The sequence below is a fragment of the Sorex araneus genome, chromosome 1, assembly GCF_027595985.1.
Source record: "Sorex araneus isolate mSorAra2 chromosome 1, mSorAra2.pri, whole genome shotgun sequence".
Classification (NCBI taxonomy): Eukaryota; Metazoa; Chordata; class Mammalia; order Eulipotyphla; family Soricidae; genus Sorex; species Sorex araneus.
Window position 1 is genome coordinate 29,659,780 of NC_073302.1, and position 20,294 is coordinate 29,680,073.

Sequence of the window (20,294 nt, forward strand, 5' to 3'; positions counted from 1 at the left end):
CTCAAATGTTCAGAAAACCCCTAGGAGCCAGGGCGACCGTACGTAGTCTCTCCCATTTGGAAAATAATTTTTCATTCTTCCTTTCCTTCCCCATTTCTTCATGGTTGTTGTAATGGATGTTGGGATGGCCGAAATGCTACACATATGCCTGGAGTCTACACTCTGAGCTGTGGTGTTTGCTGGGGTCACACATGAGGTTGCAGGGCACAGAACTCAGAGGGTGCGTGCTCCTTCCGTTGTGCTGCTTGCACACACGTGCTCACCAGGAACTGCACTTTTCATCCAGCACAGAGGTTAAGGTGGACAACAGAGCTGTGTCGTGCTCACAAACATACTCAGCAGAAGTTACACTTCCTGGTGGTGGTGTTTGTACATCTCTTTACTTGCTGTGCAAAGGGGGTGGGGAGGGGACAGGGTTTCCACGCCTTTTTAGAGGGGGTGCTGACGCACACCACTTGTGACTCCAGGAATCACAGCAGAAGGGCTCAGCAGGATAACGATCAGCATGTGTGGGACCACCAGTGAACTGAGTCCGTGATCAGGCATGGTAAGGCAGGCGCTCCGAACCACACAGTGGTACTCATTTGGGCCCCTCGTTTCCACTTTACAGAAGAAGAGAGGGAGGCAGAAAGTTGTGGATCATGTGACTCAGAGATTAGCACCAACACCCAGTTCCTTGGCCCGGAACCTCTCTTATAGAACCTCTCTTCTGGACTTCAGAAGATTTACCCTTAGCCCTCCCCCAGCCTTCAGTCATCATAAGAATAAACAGTTTTCGGGGCCAAAGGGTCATATATCCTAGAACTGTGCGTATCTCGGGACCCCAGAAGTCCTTGCTTGGTGCCCCTAAGTGCATTCCAGGGCCTACATGGGTCTCTTCTGTTCTGAGTGTCGACAGAACTATTGACATGTGCCCCTGGGCTCAGTGTGGCCCAGAGATGCCTAATGACTGCACTGCGGAGGGGGTCTGTATAGCAGGGGTTCCACATGCCATCTGGGGACACCTCTCCCCCTCCCTTTCTTGCTAAGACCTCGAGCTCACACGAAGAAGTCTGCATGTGCGCCTGCCCTTCAGCCTTGCTCCAAAGATATTTTGTCAAGGCTAGAGCCATTTGGGGGGTTTATTTACATAGACTTAATTCTTTAGGCTTTTTGGTATCTGGTCTCAAAACTCAGAAACCATTTCCCCCTGATTCTCCAAGTCTGTTAGAGGAGGCGCTTGGAGCACTGGATTAGTTTCTATTTGTTCATTCACTTTGCACATCTATAGAAACCCTGTGTGTTTATCACCAGTGATATAATGAAAATAAGGAGAGGGCCGGCCCGCATTTTTCTGGTTTTAGGTCTATTATTTGGTTTCTGTGACCTCTCTGCCACCCCATCTCCCCCCAGGTTACAGAGAGAAGGAGGAAAACGCTTTGTTCTGGCTCTGCAAGGCGCAGCCGCCAGTGGCGGCAGCAAGTCCCCAAGGCAGCGGGTCACCCACCGAATCCCTAAGTCAGCATTTACGGTGGAAAATACTTACAGCCCCGTCTCCCGGGACACTTCTCCTTCTGCCGCACCCTGGGCCTTGGATAGGTCAGGTCAAAGGCCTGACGTGAGGAGGGGGTTTCTGCCCGACTACTCCTTCCCCTCGAGCCTCCAAGTAAACCAACTAAAGGGGAGGGGGGAGAAAAAAAAAAAAACGCTGCCCATTGGGAGTTTGGGAGGAAGCCGTTTCCTTGAGCGCTGCGGGTTGCCCAGAGAGAGGGTGGAGCAGCCAGAGGGTCTCCAGGCACAACCCCACATCCTAGATCCCAGCTCAGAATAGGCAAACCGAGTGGGGGGAGGGCAGAGGGCGCGCTCCAGGGGGGTGGGGGGAGGGCCGGGACCCGTGGGCTGCTGCGACCCGGCGCGGCTAGGAACTGCGGGCCGTCGCCCGTTTAAGGGGCGGTCCTGGGCTCCACGTGCTTTCTGCTGAGTGACTGAACTACATAAACAGAGGCTGGGGACGGGGGCGGGGAAGGAGGGAGAGAACAGGCTTTGACCGATAGTAACCCCGGCGCTCGGCGCAGCCGAATCTATAAAAGGAACTAGTCGCCGCAAAACCCCGGTAATTCAGAGGGAGCGTGAGTGGGGCCGCGAGCGGCCGAGCCGAACCGACGCCTCTGCTCGGGTGCAGGTGGGCAGAACAGGGGGCGCCGCGGGTCCCGCGCTGCCAAAGCCACTTTCTCGGGGTGCATTGCCCCTTACCCCCCGCCCCCAAACTGTCCCATCTTTTCTTCCCCCCCACCCCCTTCTCCGGAAGGTTTTTTTTTTTTTTTTTTTTAAGGGTTGTGGGGGGGAGGCAGAAAAAAAAAAGACGCAAATACAAAAGTGGAAAGCAGGTAAGAGGCTATGACTTATTGTTTCGTTTCGGGGCCGAGGAGTGTTTGGGAAGCTCTGGGTTTCGGGAGACTTCGGTCCGATCCCGAACCATTCTCACCTCTGGCAACGCCGAGAGAGGAAGACGGGAAGCGGGGTTCGCGGGGGGGTTCGTAAACAAACGGGTGTGTGTGGGGAGGGGCTGTCCAAAGGAGAGGTCTGGTCCCCCCCCCCCGCCCCCGCCAGAAGCCTAAGCGCCGCGGCGCCCCAGGCTGGCCCGTCGGCGGAGTCCCGGGAGCATCTCTGGGCGTGGGGACCGGGACGCAGGACCTCGGGCGCAGCGGGGCTGAGGCTGCGCTTGCTGGGGGCGCCGCCGCAGGGGTGCAGAGAACGGTAGGTCCGGGCACCCGGTTCTTCCCTTTGTTCTGAAGCACTGAGCGGGTGCAGACCCCTATCAAGCAGGGACTGCAAACCCCCCACCCTCCCCCCCACCCCCGGACTGTGCCGGCACCGCGTCCCAGCTCCGTGGGTTGAGAAGCCGGGCTGTGTTCTAACCTGGGAATCGGTCCGTGTTTATGGCCCCAAAACTCTTTAGTGTGGGGTATCTCAGTCGGCTCCGTGGCGCAGTTGCAGCTTTGAGACCCCTGGGGCTTTGTTGGACCCTGGGGGAGGCAGGGGCGGGGGGGGGCGGTGTCTCCCCTATGCTTCGCCCTGAGCTGACCAAAGCGCTGGTCCCGGGCGTAGCGGAGTGTGTCGGAGAGATGAGAGAGCGAGAACTGGAGGGGGACGACGAGTTGTGTTCTTTTTCCAAAACGGAGACTCGGGAGCGCCTGCAGACCCGAGATGCCGTTTCCCGCACACTCTTGCCCCCTCCTCCACCGCATCTTCCTGCCCTTTTAGCGGCCGGTCATTTTGGGCAGCCCCAGGCCGGGTGCGGACGGGCTCGGCGGAATGACCGCGAGTAACCCCGGCGGGCGGTGCAGAGCTCGCCGCTCCTGCGCTGAGCCGGGCTCCGCCGCGGGGGCGGGGAGGGCTGGGCGACAGCCGCCGGTGGCCCCGAGGGACTGGCCCGCAGCGCCTCCTGGCCGAGTGGCCAGGGAATCGCCCCGTGTCCGGAGTGTGGCCCGAGCCTCTCAAGGCGTTGCAAGCCCTGAGCTCGCCGGTTCCGACCGAGATCCGGGGCAGACTGGTCCTTGGAGAACTGGGAGGGAAACGCGGGGGATCCGGAGAAAGCCCAACCGGTTGTTTTCTGTTAGTCTGTTTCTCCAATCCTAGAGTTTTGCTAATCCCCGGGGTTCTTGGGCGTGGGTGGGTGGCCAGGGTTCTGGGTCAGAGCCTCTTTCTCAGCATTGATCAGAAAGGAGAACATAAAGAAATAGAAAAGGAAGGGGGGGGGAAGCGTCTGGCATTGGAAGTAATTAGCTTTGGTGTTTTGCAGCACTGATAAGCATCAGCTCTTAAAATCCTTTGGCGCCTCCCAGAGTGGGCGGTATATATACATTCATGTAGTAGGGGACATATTTGATTTTTTTTTTAAAGAAAAAATTCCTCGATAATGAAGATTAGCAAATCATTTTTTTTAAAAGGCTGGATTTCCCCCACTCTACAGTACCCAGGCACAAAGAACAACTGCGCAGAACTTTCCAAGTTCAAAAGAGAAATTTTAATGATTTCTTGTACAATAGTTCGAGATCCAAATTTAACTTTTGATCTTAGTTTAAAACAGGATCTAAGTGTCAGCTCCCAAAAAACTTTTTTTCAGCTCCTCTTTTATTTCTTCCTATTTTTTTTTGCCTGCCGCAAAAAAAAAAAAAATCCCAGATTTTATGATGCTCATATCATTTTCTGAGACTTTTTTTCCAAAGTTGAGAAAGCATGGAAGCGTGGGGAATGACCGTCTTCATGTAGTTGTAATTTTCAAGTGCATAGTCTCCATTGCCATCTTATCCTTCCCCTATGTGCCCCTAAAAAGCATGGAAATAATTCACCACTGGGAGTTTTCGGAAAATGTTGCTTACAACTGAACAGGACACTATTTGAGCAAGAGCTGTAGAATCATAATTAATGATCAAGGTTAGAATACTCAGTTAATGGGGCTGGAGCAATAGCACAGAGGTTAGGCCATTTGCCTTGCACGCGGCCGACCCGGGTTTGATTCCCATTATCCCATATGGTCCCCTGAGCACTGCCAGGAATAATTCCTGAGTGCAGAGCCAGGAATGACCCCTGTGCATCGCTGGGTGTGGCCCAAAAAGCCAAAAAAAAAAAAAAACGCTCATTTCACTTTGGGGATAAGAATTCCTACTATAGTCACCACAATTCACGAGTCTGTGAATTATTCACTCTTCACCCTCGAAGGCCTGCCCGATGTTTCAGAATGACAAACATCTGAGTTTGCTGGGGACCCCCGTACACAAGAGCATTAGAAATTACAACTCTTCCAAGTACTTCAATTTACATCTAAATAGAGGCCTGCTACAGACAACTGCACATTTTGACTTAGCAGGTATTTATAGGCCTCATGAGACCATGATTAGGAACTTAAAAGGGTGATTAGGGCTTGGTTGTTTTGAATCTCTGTTCAAGGAAGTCTCGGTGCAAATACTATTAAAAATGAATGAAACTGAGTGGAACTTCGTGATACAGCCTTCTTTATTCTCTGTAGTTCTTACTTTATATGGAAAGCAGTTGAACTATTTTTCCGTTACTGTCGTTTTAAGGATCTTCCCTTTTGTGTAACTCTCTGCTTATGCCTCTTTACAGAGACCCAACTGTTAGTATATTCACTATTTTAACTTTCAGCTCCTAAAATAATTCAGTGGGCATGGCTTAGAATACTTAATTATGGGCCCTTTGTGTATTCCAGTAGACAGTTTTTGCATTTCTAAACAACTCTGAAATCCAAATATATATATTTTTTATTTGGGTTTTAAAAGCATAGACAAGTATAATGCTTCTATGAGCAGGTATGCCAGCATTTAATTTTAAAAGTTCTTTTTGAAAAAATGTTTCATTTACCCATTCTGAAGGAGGGTCTCTGCTACAAATCTGTGACCCTCTTTATATTGGCATATGGAAATAATCCTAAAGACCTACATTTTGGCAATATTGAACAGATAGCATCTGAATTGCACCATGTGCCATGTGCTATTCATCTTTGTGACAAACTCTTTTATTATTCCCATTTTACAGATTAGGAAACTGAGAGGCTACATCAGTTATCATGACCAGGTACTTTGCAAGTAACCCAGCTAAGATTTGAATCCAGCCAGTGGGCTACAGAGTTAACTTGAACACTGCTACGAAGCAGGAGGTGGTACAGTTTTAGCTGCTGAGAGCAGAGGATTTTCCAAGGATGCTCATTGTGTCCTGGTACATTTACGGGCAATAATCCTTATCAGAACCTGTAGCCTGTGTCATGGTTCCCAGTTGCTTTGGACTGCCAAATTCTCTTTAGCTCAGCTCGACCTTGATAGCTGTGGGATTGCAACACCATGGAGAGAAGAGACAGATTTACTGAACTCAACTGGATTGAAGGTGGAAACTTTCTTGTTGCTTCAGCTCAGTATTTGTAAGTAGGTTGTTGATTTCCTGTGTGTCACATAGAAAATAGGATGACAGAGTATTTGACTGTAAAAGTATAAGGAACAAAAGAGAAAGGGAATTAAACCCAATATTTTAGTTTCATTCCTAAAGTATGAGTTTAGTTGTCAGTCCAAACTTTGGTGATTTTGTTTCTTCATTTTTGGATGTAATAAGATCTCTAGTCCCTTCATAATTATGTTGTGGGACTTTTAAAATTAAGTTTCTCTGTAAAGACTTTATGGTCTAGGAATCTAATTTAGCCTTTTTAAAAGGTATCCTTCTCTGAAAGCAAGTTTCCAAATCTGCTTTAAAAAAGTAAAATAGCACGACAAGCTATTAAATTGGTGTAGCAGATTAGGAACAAAATTTTGGAAAACATTTTATTTATTTATTTATTGGCCACCCCTCCCCCCCAGTGCTCAGGGCTTACTTACTTCTGGTGTCTCTGTGCTCAGGGATCACCCCTGGTAAGGCTTGGGGGGACCTTAGGGAGTGCTGGGGATTGAACCTGAGTCAGCCATGTGCAAAACAAACGCAGCGCCCTGTGTGCTGTACTATAACTCAAGCCCTAAAGCATTTCTTTTTGTTTGTTGTTTATGTGTTTCTTTTTATTTTGAGCATTTTACCTGTCGTAATTTGCATGAAATGGATAATAACTATTTTTGTTTTAAAGAAGGGGAAACTAAGGTATAGAAAGGTTAAGTAACCCAATCACGTATTAACAGCCATATGAGGATGTAGGCAGGGCAATTTGATTTCCATGGATTTTCCAATTCCAGGGTAAGGACTAGGTCGCATTACCAAAGTTTTGACAAATGAAATGCTAGCGAAAAATCGAATGGTTCTCCCATTTCATTGGAATATTTTCCACTGAAAAGAATTCCTTGGATAGGTGTAAAAAACTAAAGAGCGCCAGAGGGGCGCGTGTACTCTTGGGCTCTCCGGGCAGCTCTGTCTCACCGCCCGCGTCCGGTGCTCCGGAACCGCAGTGTGTGCTGTCCGTCGAGGGCAGGCAATGGAAGGAAGAAGGCCAAACTGGTTGCTCGATCAGTTTATTTCGTACTCTCTCTCTGCTTCTTCTGAGTCTGGCCCCCTTTGCCCCACAGACTTAGTTTATATAGCAAATTACATAGGGCAGTGGCACAAAGGTGGGTTTAACATCAACAAATAAACAAAGAACGCTAAGACCATTTCTTAACAAAATCCCATCTAAGGAAATCTCATCTAAGGAGATCCACTCAAGGGAGTGATTCCAAACAAGGGTGTGTCAGGGTGTGAGCTAGTAATCTGCTTAAATAGTTACAGTAAATCTACTTCTAATATTTCTAATATTTCTAGCAATGTCATTCTGTATGAGCACAGTAAGAGATATAAAGTTTGGTTCTTCCTGAGGACATCTCACTATACAGTCCTCAGGCCAGGTTAGTCTTCCTGACCCCAGCAGGGTCCTAGTCTCGTTGTTACCTTTGGATCATGACAGCATTGTCCATGATCATACCCTCAACTTACAGTTGAGTATTGTGGCGCTTTAGCCTGGCCCATCTCGATGCCAGGGTAGCACATAACTCACCGCTTGCCCTGGATCCTTCCTGTCCCTCGTCGGGACTCTGCCTTTGGGGTGCTAGAAACTGAGGACAACTGAGTTAAGAAAGCAGATTTGCAGGAATAAATATTATTGGAGTCAATCAACTCCCAAGTTACAAACACAATATTATCTTCTTGTGTCCATACAGAAAGGACATTGCTTTAAGGTAAACTATGTTCCCTAAGGCAAGGCTAAAAGGACAAACCCCATGTTATCCTACAGATAGGTAGCCAGTTTAGATACTGTTTAGAAGAAACATTTTAGAAATAGGCAAAGCCTAAGAATGAAAATCTGTGTCAATGTAAAAATTGCTTTCAGATAGAGCCTTGAGTTGTTTGCTTTCTGTTGAGATCATAAACTATTAATGCAGAGAACAGTCACTAAAAGTGGAGGTGCCTCAGACTGGGTTCCTGAAACAAAATGAAGCTTGATGTCTCATTTTTTTTTTCCATTTTGAAAAAAGAATTTTGGTATAAAACCCTTCTAGTTTTTGAAAACCTACTCTAGGAGCTGAGTTTGGCGAGGTGGACTTTGGGGTGGGTGGGTGCCCAGGACACACAGGAACGCCTCCTAAGACCACCTTGTTGTCTGTTCAGTGCAAGGGTCCCCAAGGATGTGGCCAGGGATGATGTTGGTCATTCCCAGGAGTCCTCAGGGCCTCTAGGGCTATACCCAGTGGTGCTCATAGTGCCAGGAGTCTGATTGGGGTATACTGCATACAAGACTTTTGTCACATCATGTCTCTAATTGTGTCTTTTGGTATAGTTGACATCTGTCAGCCTCCCTAGTGTGTGCTTCCCCAGGACATCTAGGATTTGTTCTTTTCTGTCCTTAAATTCTTTGCATGCTCATTTTATATGGAAGGGGGTCAATAAATGCTGACTTGAACAACTCAGACAAAGAGACGAATGGAGAACCTCCTATTTGTTTCAGATAGCCTAAAAGACTAAAATAATGGGATAATCACGGAGACGCATACGAAATAGAAACTGTGTGAGAAATAACTGTACTTAAGGTTAGGCTTATGATAAATTGTGAAATTTTAGTGCCTACTTAAATTATTTAGGCCAGTTTTTTTGTAGAATAAACAATTTTGATTCCATTTAGTTTCATTTCCGTTTTTGAGGCAGCTGTGGTTGGAGAAAATGCTATGGTCTGTGACATTTCACAGTCAAGTACTTTGATTTGCACATTAACTTATTTTTATTAGTGAGAATGGGATAATTAACTAAGCAATTTAGAGGTTTACTTTTAAACAAATAACCTTTTATTCCAAAGTCTTATACTTTTATTCATTCTTTATGTGTATTTCAAAATCTGCAATATTTTCTGTGCCAAATCCAACTACTAAAAAGCATTTGAAAGTCAGAGCATTTTATATGGCTAGTTTTGAAGTCAAAATATTTTAGGATAACAGACATTTGTTGAGTTTTTTTAGGGGAAATTTAATATGTATATTTAAAGCATGTTTTGTGTATGTGGAGAAAGGACTATCATTACCTTAAGAATATGCTAAAAACTACGGATTCTTTAGATTTTGCATATGATTGTCTATATAACTATATTTTGCTACGATTGTTTTACATAGAATTTTATGTATAATTAATTCCAGAAAGCTACCAAGAAAACCTGGTGATTTTGGGAAAGTCATTTTGCTTTTCTAAAATTTAGGTTCTTATTTTTCAAAGTATAAGAGATTGGAGTTACATGACCTTTGTTTTTTTGAAGTAAAAAAGCTTTATCTTTCTATCTCTATCTCTATTTCTATCTCTATATCTGTGTGTGTGTGTGTGTGTGTGTGTGTGTGTGTGTATGTTCAAGAAAGAGCATGGATTTCTCCAACAGTGAAAGCCTAGAATATACATCTTGAATTGATTTGTGGGCAGATCTCCAAGGTGCAGAGAGCCTGAAGTTACATAACTTTTAAAGAGGGTTTTGAGTTTGTAAGTCCTCTAACTGGAGCTCTCTAGTTCGGATTGAGAATGATGGTTCATTGAAACTGCCCAACAATAAGTCTAAAGGAATGTGCTTAGTGTAACAGGGCATGTGGATTTTGAAAGGTGGAGGGGAAACCCTCCGAAAGTTCATAATCTTGTCCCTTGTAAGAATGGTGATCAAGGAAAGAAAGATGGTGGGAGGAAAAACTGGTAGGGGAGAGAAAACAGGTGAAATAGCGACAAAGAGGCAAATCACAGAGTCAAAAGCAGATTCTTACCTGAAATGTTAAGAAGTTGGTTCATCCCAGCACATTTTAGTGGGAAAAATATGATTTAGTTCTCCACAGTGAAATACACTGCTCATTTTCTTCTTATCATCTGAAAAAAATCTCTCTGAATCAAAGTACTTGTTGGGATGCCTATCCTCGACATTTCCTTTTTGGATATAGATTTTTGCTTTTACTTAAGTTACAGTCCTATTAAACCAAAGTTGGTAAGAGAGAAAGTTCGCTGACTCTTGAGATTCATCCTCCAAGAAGAGGGCCACTGTCCATTTGCAGATGAGAATGGTACTCACCTTCTAAGAGGAAGACTGTCATTGAGGGTAGGTAGACAAGACACAAAGCTTTCTGAAGCATAATAGACAGGGAATTGGAAGGGAGTGGGAGAAAAAGGATCCAGTTATTTGCAGATGAGGGGAAGAGCCCAGGAAGAGGAGAAATAGTTTTGAAGAAGTGTTTCAGCTCCCTCTTTAGACTCATTTTGTAAAATTTCTATTGGATGCCAGATCGGAGTGATTCATGTTTGCCAAGAGTAAAGCCAAACTTGTTTTTTTGAAGTGTCCGAGGGAGCTTGAAACCAATAGGATCTTGCCTTTCTGTGTTCTCATTTGATGGGAAGTCTATAGCGCTGGAAACACTTCTCTGGGAAAGGCTGAGAGAAAGTGAAGCCCTGAGCAATGAGTTCAGAGTGACCTGTTGTCCTTTCTCCAGACGCAGGAGTTTGGGATGAAGGTATGTGTTTACCTTTGCATAGGTGAGGCGTGATCTCTGACTTTAATCGGAAGGGGAGGCGGAAGTATATCTTAAAAATATATTTATATATGAGTTAAATATGTCAATACACAAAACTGCCACTACACTTCAATTGATTCGCCTAGCAGCTAATTATCAAACACTTGACAGGAGTTCTGCCTGCTAAACTAATGTCAAAATACTTAAAGGATCTGCTGCCATCAGTGCTCCTGAGCTTGGAGTTCAAGACTGTTGACATCATACCGGTTTTATTTTTATAGCTTTTTCCCAGATTAAGGGGAACTATTCCAGGAATGACACCTGCTTTCTCACCAGTGCTCAGCACAAGACAGATTAGCTCAGTGATTAGTTCAGCCATTAGTTCAGTGTTCTCCTGCTACAGACTTTCCTCTTTCCTCTGACTTCTGTTTTTTAGAATCTCTTGCTCTGTTTTGGTTCCTCACTGCTGTGGAATCTCACATCTGTGCTGTGTTTGCTTTTGTTTGCTCTGTACCGTACTCGAATTCCTCAGTAACTGAAATTCTGCCCCTTGACTACGGGTAGATGAGTGTCTGGTGGGAGCCAGCATTTTCCCCATTTTATCCTCTTTAGTCTTTCCTGTACCCTTTGCCTTAGGCAGTTCTCTGCTGCTGTCCATATTTAAATTGTCTTGCTTAGGGGCTGGAGCGATAGTACAATGGGTAGGGCGTAGGGCGTTTGCCTTGCACGCAGCTGACCTCGGTTAGATTCCCAGCATCCCACGGGGTCCCCCAACACTGCCAGGAGCAATTCCTAAGTGCAGAGCTAGAAGCAACTCCTGTGCATCGCCGGGTGTGACCCAAAAAGAAAAAAAAAAAAAGTCTTATTTTTTTGTAAGCATCAATATTAAAAAAAAAAAATCAATTGTCTACTAATCCTCTAAATTGAAAATTGGCATCAGTTGTCACAAATAAAGATTTTTTTAAGATACGGATAATTTTTTTTTTTTCCGCAGTCTGCTCTGTAATCTTGTTTTCTAAAGGTACTAGCTGGTTCTAAGGCTTGCTCTCATTTTGTTAGAAAAGGAAATTAGCATGCTCTAAAGACCTGAGACTTCTCTCCTTAATGTCATCAAATTTTTATAAAGGCTAAAAAGAGCAAAATTGTCTCATTATGTGATTCAGTGTTTTAATATTTAGTACTCATATCTGTTCATCTGCGAAAATCTTCTGAGCACCTCCCCAGTTTTCTCTTTAAAACTTTCCCACATTTGGGGAAAGGTTATAATTGTTCCTCTTTTTTGGAGGGTATTCCTAGGAGATTTCACTTGTCCAATTCCATATAAATTTGTTCCTGCAGAGCTGGGATTCAGGTCACCTGCTGCGATGTCTAAGGCCATTTTCTTAGACTCAGAAGATCATCTACAATGAGCCTCTTCATCATAAAGTCTTAATATCTGTTCTGTGGCTTAAAGTGCTAGAATTTACTCCTCAACTATCATTCACTGAGAATTAATATCTTGACATCTTGCCACTTTAATCCAGGCTTCTTGCTGCTGTATCAGAATTTAGGGTAATATTTACAGGGTCCTCTAGGAGAGAAGAAGCAGAATTATTTCTATAAAAGTCAAGTCCTTTCCAGTGTAAAATGAACAACGAATCCTTGAATATTGAACTGGCCTTATTTGTTTATTCTGTTGATCCTGTGTATACAAGTTAAAGAGGTTTTCCAACCTGGATTTTACTCTCACCAATTGTTCTTTGTTCAGCTAGGAGGAAAATCTCACAGAAATTCTGAGTATGGAGGCTTCCTTAGGAATTGTATCCTCTATACAAAAATACACAAACCCTGTGATGATTTTGGCTAGTTAAAATTAATTGAGGTTCCTGGCAGGATGTCTTTGATTTATTATTTTGATTTTTTTTTTCACTTTAATCATTGTGTTAATTGTAGTAAGGACCTTGAGTGTGAGCTAGAGAAAGCCTTTGGTCAAGTGGTGTTTATTCTGTTGTCAATCCTGTCCCGGGACTTGCAAATTTAGTGGAATTAATGCCATTTGCCAGTTTCGGCTTCCAGTCACCTTTCACATATGATCACAGTGTGGCTTTCTCCTCTGCGGAGGGTAAATGAAGGGTTGTCAGGCAGTGGGTCCAAATTGCTGTTCTCCATTAAGGGGAATGGCTGTACCCCTGGGGCTGCAGAGACCAGCTAGGCACTCTGTCTTTTGGGGGAGCTTTATTTGGGGACTCCACTGCTTCCCTGATGTAATACTTAGCACATAGCACTTGGGCAGATTGGACCGTGTGAATTTTAAAATGCCATTTAAAACCAGTTGTGGAAACCAGACTAGTTGATGTTTTACCCTCTAGTTTATTGCCTTGGTCTTTCCCTGAGTACATTTTTTCTCTGGGATGTAAAATACTTTTCACTGTTGCACTATCATCCTGTTGTTCATCGATTTGCTGGAGCGGGCACCAGTAATGTCTCCATTGTGAGACTTGTTGTTACTGTTTTTGGCATATCGAATACACCACAGGGAGCTTGCCAGGCTCTGCCGTGAGGGCAAGATACTCTCGGTAGCTTGCCGAGAGGGACGGATGAATTGAACCCAGGTCGGCCACATGCCAAGCAAACGCTCTATCGGCTGTGCTATTGCAAGGCAAATGCCCTACCCACTGTGCTATCGAAATCAAACCAGGCTGACTGTATGTAAAAGCCTGTGCATCAGCCCATTGAGCCTCTCTCTGACCCCTAGTCTGTGAAAAACTTGATGACAGTAATGCATTCTAGAAGAAATGCTCAGAATCATGATAGCCTTGGAATGATATAGATATTTTTCCTCTGGGAAAAAAGTTTTGGAATAATCTATATTATTATCATGTTCCTCTCAAATCTCAAAAGAGGGGGCCATGGACTGGAAAGTTAATTCAAAGCGCTAGCGTGCACGCCTGGCATGTGGAGGCCCTGGGCTCGATTCCTGGCAACTCAAGAGTCCACTGAGCACTTCTGGGTGGCTACGGTGACCTTTAGCATTGATGGGCCTAAGGACTACCAGGCTGGACTGAATATTGCCCAGCCTGGTCTCTTGACACGGCCTGGGAAGTCTACATCTTCTCCCCTGAATTCTCACCTAGCAGTTGGCTGGTCCTCACAAGGCAGAAACGGAAGTGTCTGCGGCTCATGGCATATGCTGGCCCTGTTGGGGACTGACTCATATGAGAGGTCATTCTCGAAAAGTCTGTGGACTTGTTTACAGACTCTCTGGGTTAGACTTGGATTGGCACCTGCACATCAGATGCCTCCATTTGACAGAAGTAAAGGGAATAAAGTGTTGAGGTGGCCATCACCTCTATCTGGGGGTGACTTTTGCATCCTTGAGCAATTTCTCGACTGAAGAGTTAAGACTTAAGCCTGTGACTTTAGAGACCTTAGGCTCTTGGTCAAAGGTGACATCATTTATTCAGGCCCATCGGGGGAGTCTCCTTATTAGCTGATATGCTCACAGGGGTTCCCCAGCCTCATCCTACAGCCTAACGCTACTTCTTTGTTTATATGAGGTCAAGGAAAATGAACCTTCTTCCCAGCTGACCGGATTAGAGGGAAACCAAATTGAAGGCCCTCCCTCTTGAACTTGTGTTTCTTTGAACACAGCAGGAAATCTCTCCTGGTTTTGGTCCACCCTTTACTGTCAATGAAATATCCGATTTGCTATGGTCGTGCACCTGCTCAGAGAATCTCCGGTCATTCTGGAAGTCTCCCTTTATTCCACACATGTTGATGTACAAGTCATCCTGCACCCTGGACTCTCAGTGTAGGGGAGAATTTGAGGTGGGGACACAGCAGCTCCCTGCAAAGTTTAGCTGGGACCGTCTGCTAAGTTGGTGGCCAGGGAAAGATTATAAAGGTGCCGGAAAAATGGAGTATCAGGCCTTGATAGCATGTAGTTGATTGTCATAGAGCTTCAGGAAGAGGGGGAGTTGGGTGGAAGGGTAGAGTCAACCAGGTGCTGGCCAGGAGGAAGGCACAGTGCGTCTATCTGAAAAACAGGAGCTAACTGTGGAGAGGGCAAAGAGAATTAGTGAAGTGATGGAGGCGTTGGGTCGGGGAGGTGTTTTCTCCAAAGGGTTTTAAAAAAAAATGGGTGGGGTCTCCCAAGCATTGCTCGGGGGCTCAAGGGCCACTTGGTCTGGCTCTGCAGGCCTGATTGTTGGGTTCACAGACTTAGCAGTGCCGGGAGCCACCAGCATCGTACCCAGTGGTGTTCCTCTGGGATCCTGTGGTGCCAGGGTCTCGACTCTTCGCCTCCCCGTGCCACACAGGGGCTTCAACCTTTTGAACTATCTTCCAGGCCCTGAATGGGGTCTTATGGTGGTGCCACAATGGCAGAAGGGACACTAAGATCGTAGGTTAACGCTTTGCCTCTCGTGCTGAGTCAGGCATCAGAGAGAACTTGCGTTTAGTTTGGAAAGGTCTTCGGGGGTGGCAGGGGTGCCATGCCGCCTTTGGACAAAGAAGAGAGATTCTTTTCATAAACGGCCCCTGTGTGTCCCCTGCTTGATGAATGCTTTTTTGCTCTATGAAGTCAGCAGCATTAGTCACTATAATGGCTACTATTTACTGGACACTTACTTTGTTCCAGGAACTGGCTAGATGTTTCACATCCATCAGCCGCTCTATATTATGGAAAGGACATAGGGCTACTGTAGGATCTCTGGGATAGCAGAGCCAGGGAGTAGCTCAGGACTCAAACACGGGTTCCTCTGACTCCAAAACCTCCCTTTTCTAGTGATTCAAGTAATTTCCAGGAAAAAAAAAAAAGGGAGTCGTGACTACTGGAAGGCGTTTATAGCCTAGTAGAGGAGGGCCAAAGGTAAGGGGAAGGCAGTGAAGGAATTTGAGTTGCATTGTTTTCCAAGGGCTTTGAACACTCAGAAAAATCAACCCCTTAGGCTGGGGGAAAGGTCGAACCCTGATGATGCCCTTTCTGAGATAGAAGGCAATGCAGTTTTTAAAACCATTTCCTCGAACATTCTCTGGGGAAGAAACCATTGGGTCAGCTCCGGGGCTTAGAGTGCTTGCCGTGCTAGAGTCAGGTCATAAGTTCGCAAGTTCAGTCCCCAGTCCACCACAGGTCCTGTGCTTGCCTGGGAATGCTGGCCCCATAGACTACACTGCAGTTGTTCACACACAAGGCGGTGTGATTGCTGGTGAGCACTGCAGCTGCACAATGGGTGAGTGATACGGCCAGGAGGTGTGAGCATTCCAGCTGTCCTGCAGAGAGCCCGACAGAATGAACAGGAGTATCACAGCTCCCGTACAACGCCCACCTGAGAGCATGTGAGTGAGCACCACAATGAAAGGTGTGTGACCTTTGACCCCCAGCCAGCCCCTTGACTGGGTGTTCAGGCAATGCACCCTGATCCGTGACTGCCATAAGCACTAGTCATGCAGATGTGAGAAACCCTGGTCATTGCTTGCAGCCACAACTTCAGTGGCCGTGATAGGGGGAAGGGGGAATAAAAAATATATTGACTTAGGGGTTGGAGCGATAGGACAGCGGGTAAGGTGCTTGCCTTGCAGCAAATGACCCCAATTTGATCCCCAGCACCCCATATGATTTCATGAGCCCCACCAGGAGTGATCCCTGAGCACGAGCCAGGAGTAAGCCCTGAATGCAGCTGGGCGTAGCCCCCAAACCAAACAAAATATATGCTCTTAGAAAACTTCTCCTACAATAGGGAACATTATCTACCCAGTCACATTTTGCTGCAAATATCTGATTGTTCCTGCAGCCTTGCTTGTTTGTGTTTCTACAGCTTAGGTTATTTATGATCAAAATAGTTTCTTCCATCCAGCCCCTCTTATTTTGGCATGATGATTACAGTTGAAAACATTTGATTATTTTTCTATGCCATATAATGTTGATAGGCTGTTTTCTTTTCGAGGGGAAAGGTTTTCCCCTGCCATGTATTACATAGCCCCCAACTAGGGAAAAAGCAAATAGCCGTATGGTTTGCTGAAGTCTTCCTTTGAAGGTTACTGTGTTTGTTCAGTGGAAATCAGCAGGGGTACAAGGGCAATCTCTTAGCATTTTGTTAGAATTTCTCTTAATTCTATAAAGATGAAACAAAATTTGGGTAGAGGAAAGATTTGCTTTCAGTAATCCTGGCTCTCAGTGATTTTCGAAGTCCTGAGACTTGCAAATGGTAGAATCAAGAATATTGATAATGAAAAATAGTATGTTTCATTATCCAACAATCAGTGACATGATAGAAATTGACTTAAATATTTTGAATCTCTCTGAAAATAGAATTGCTGACAGCATGAAGAATTATACTTATCAAAAGCTAGTTGTAGATTTGTATATTATTCATGGATCTCTTCTGACTTTTATTTGCACTTCATAGCCCTCATTTAGAAATTCTGCTGTTAGCCAATAATTGTGTATAAGGAATTGAATATGTATTTCAGGGGAAAGAAGAATTTGTGTTTGTCGATAAAGTTATTATCAGTAGAGATCAACTAAATGTAATACTTGATTTGGTATTAAAAAAAAGTCTTCCTGCCTTAGAGTGAATGAAAGCAGTGAATATCTCTGTCTCTCTGTATTTTGATCTATATTTTTAAAATAGGTAGTATGTGAGTATAGCTTCTAGAATGACAGAATGCTTGACTTTGAAGGATGTCCTATGCTTTTTGTCTCCTTAAGTTTCAATATGAACATGTTATGGTTTCAGGAGACTTAGGCATGACTTTTTTGTATGCTATAAGGAATTTGTGGCAGTAAGAGTGATTTCGCTGAAATTGTGGGTAACAGGATAGTAAGAGAGTGAGGGGTGGAATTCTGGGGCTAGCAAGGATGACCTTTACACAGAGAGTCAAATTAGCTTCAGAGCTTAGTAGTGTTGATGGAAGGACCTGGAGAAAAAAATCACGGGAGATAACAACTGCCTTCCCTCCTCCATAGCAGCATGTCCCACCTTTAGTCCTATAGGGAACGTGTTTTAGCCTGTCAGTCACCTCATTAGCCTTTTCCTTAAAGATGGCTCTGCAAGAGGCAGTTCAAGAACAGGTCTATGCCAAAGCAAGCATGCTGTGTCAGGCTTACAAGAGTCACATCCTCACTTTACAAGACCCTTCGCCTTTTTGCTGGATCTGAAATGCATAAATTTCTTTGATTCTTGCTTTTTGCATCCACATCTCATGAATAGGCAATCAGTTAAACTTTAGTGCCAGTGCATTCAATTCGTAGTTAAATGCTGTCTTAAATCTCTCTCTTTGTAGATTACTGACTGGCTGTTTATTGCTCTAAAACATATAGCCGCAATATCAGCAGGAGAGAGTCTGGTCACAAATTTCACCCACTCTCTCACCTATGTGAAACCACAGGAATTTGCCCAGCAAAGCAGACCTTCTGCATACACATTTATTTATACACTTGGAGAAATGGAAGTCATAAGCCACCGTCTTTGAAGCAGAAACACAAGTTGCTGACTGCACATCTGGGCTTGTGAACTCTTCAGCTAGAACTCGCAAGAGCAAATGTGTTTGAAAGAATAAACGGAATTTTAGGAGAATTGTCAGGCAGGGTACATGATAGTTTTTGGAAAAGTTGGGCCTTGAATCTATCTCTAGGGCATGACTGTGGGCAAGGCATTGACTTGATTGGGGCCTCAGCTTCACTAGATAGGGTGGGTGGGAGGGGGGTGTGTCTTGAAAATCCTGTATATTATTCTCCTATCTACTAATCCAACATCAGCTGGGACATGGTCCTGTGGAGGATAAACCGCTGTTTCTATGTGGAGGTGCTGGTTCCCTCCCCAGTGTGCAATGGTGCTACCCAGATACTGGTGTCTTCTGAGACATGTGTTGCATTAGGGGTGACTCACGTCCTCAAGAAGCTGGAGGGCAGGGCCTCAAGTGCCTGCAATGTTCTTGCAGGATGGAAGAAACCGTCAATTCCCTTTGTTACTGCCCAAGTTAGGAGTTTCTGGTAGTAATGCAAGCATGAGCAGTTTTTCCCTCATCACATTTCCGTTGGCAGATTTAATGCTTTGGAAGGGTAGACAGCAGTCACGAGAACTACTTCCTGTTTTCCTTCTTGCTTTGCCAAGTGTGAGGAAGAAAAAAAAAAAAAAACCCGCCCAAACTCTCCTACCTTGTTGTGTTTGTCTCTGTATTTCGCCTTTATAGTTCACATCTCTCTTTGAGCTGTGAAGTCGTGAACTTCACTTTCAGGTGAAGTTCAGTGGGGCCGTTTTGGGAAGGAAGAGGGCTTGGAGAGCTGGGTGGTAGTTGCTGATGGGATCATCATTGCCCCTTGCCCCAGGCTTGACGCAGACTCATCCTTTCCTCCCTTCTTGCGAGTATCAATGATTTTATCTGGCATTTAGGGAACAGTGCATAGAACGCACAACTGCAGCCATCGCTAGACTTTTGATGAGGAGCGTGTGTCCACTTTCTCACTTCTTTATCCCCAAGTGGTTACTCCACTGTTGCTTGCTGCTTCTTTACTCGGTGTCATTTCTCTTCAGCATGATCACCGTCCCATGCCTCCACAACCCTCGGCCATTTATCTGTTTGCTACCTGGTTGCAGGAACAAAAGTTCGTTGAGCGTATGAACCTTGCCTCTTTTATTCACACTTATTTTGTCTAGTGTCTGGAACAGTACCTGGTACACAATGGGCCCCTCAGGTTATATTTGATGTGGCTCAGAGGAACATGGTAGAGTGAAGGCTGCAGTGGAGGTTGATCAAATAAGTGGTGAACTTCCACTGTTTAACTTCTGTAAGGGCTGGAGCAGTAGCACAGCGGGTAGGGCGTTTGCCTGGCACACGGCCGACCCAGTTCGATTCCTCCGTCCCTCTCGGAGAGCCCAGCAAGCTACCGAGAGTATCCTGCCCTCATGGCAGAGCCTGGCAAGCTACCCGTGGCGTATTCAATATGCCAAAAGACAGTAACAACAAGTTTCACAATGGAGACGTTACTGGTGCCCGCTCGAGCAAATCGAGGAACAACGGAATACAGTGCTACAGTGCAAGGGTCATACTCAAGCTTTATGGTACATCCTAGATCTTCCAGTGCATGGTTGGCCTTACATATGCTAATAATGACAGTTTTAGGGGAAGGGGTTAGTTTTATGATATATTATCTGCATGAAAAATATTTCTCTTCTAAGTGGATGGTTTGAATGTAGCGTGTTGTATAAAGTTGTATAAACATGACTGCAGTCATGGCATATCCTAATTTGGTCACTCCAGGCTCCCTTGTTTTGCTCCTTTGTCTTCTCTCCCACTCATAGCTACAAGTAGCCACTCATCTGACTTTGTCGTATTGTTTCTCCTTCCTAAAATGTCATATTCTTGGACTCATATGGAATGTAGTCATTTGTGTCTGACTGATTTTCTTTAAGACTTTTTAGATTCATCTCTGCATCTACCTAGAATTTATTCCTCTTTATTGCTGAGTGGTTAACCTGTTTTAACTTTCTCACCTTTTGATGGGCTGGAGTGATAGCACAGCGGGTAGGGCATTCGCCTTGCACGTGGCCGACCCGGGTTTGATTCCTCTGCCCCTCTTGGAGAGCCCTGAAAGCTACAGACAGTATCTTGCCCACATGGCAGAGCCTGGCAGGCTACCTGTGGCATATTCAAGATGCCAAAAACAGTAACAACAAGTCTTACAATGGAGACATTACTGGCGCCCGCTCGAACAAATCGATGAACAACGGGATGACAGTGATACAGTGATACCTTTTTATGACATATGGTTGTCTTCAGTTTGGGGCTACTCTCATCGAGCTTCTGTAACACCCATGCACAGAGCTTTGTGTGAACCTAGGTTCTCATTTT

The 20,294-nt window shown here is 45.2% G+C and overlaps 1 protein-coding gene across 4 annotated transcripts in view; it reads left to right on the forward strand.

Moving 5' to 3' along the window:
- The first annotated feature begins 2,051 nt into the window (after positions 1 to 2,051).
- ABCA1 (ATP binding cassette subfamily A member 1) overlaps positions 2,052 to 20,294 on the forward strand; it is a 148,623-nt gene continuing 130,380 nt past the window's right edge. The window contains exon 1 of one of the 4 annotated variants that reach the window (XM_055124798.1): positions 2,052 to 2,366. The gene's annotated coding sequence lies outside the window, so the exon portion shown is untranslated. Of the gene's footprint in view, positions 2,367 to 2,631; positions 2,737 to 20,294 lie in introns of those variants that run through there. The other 3 variants (XM_055124811.1, XM_055124802.1, XM_055124805.1) reach the window with 3 other exon arrangements.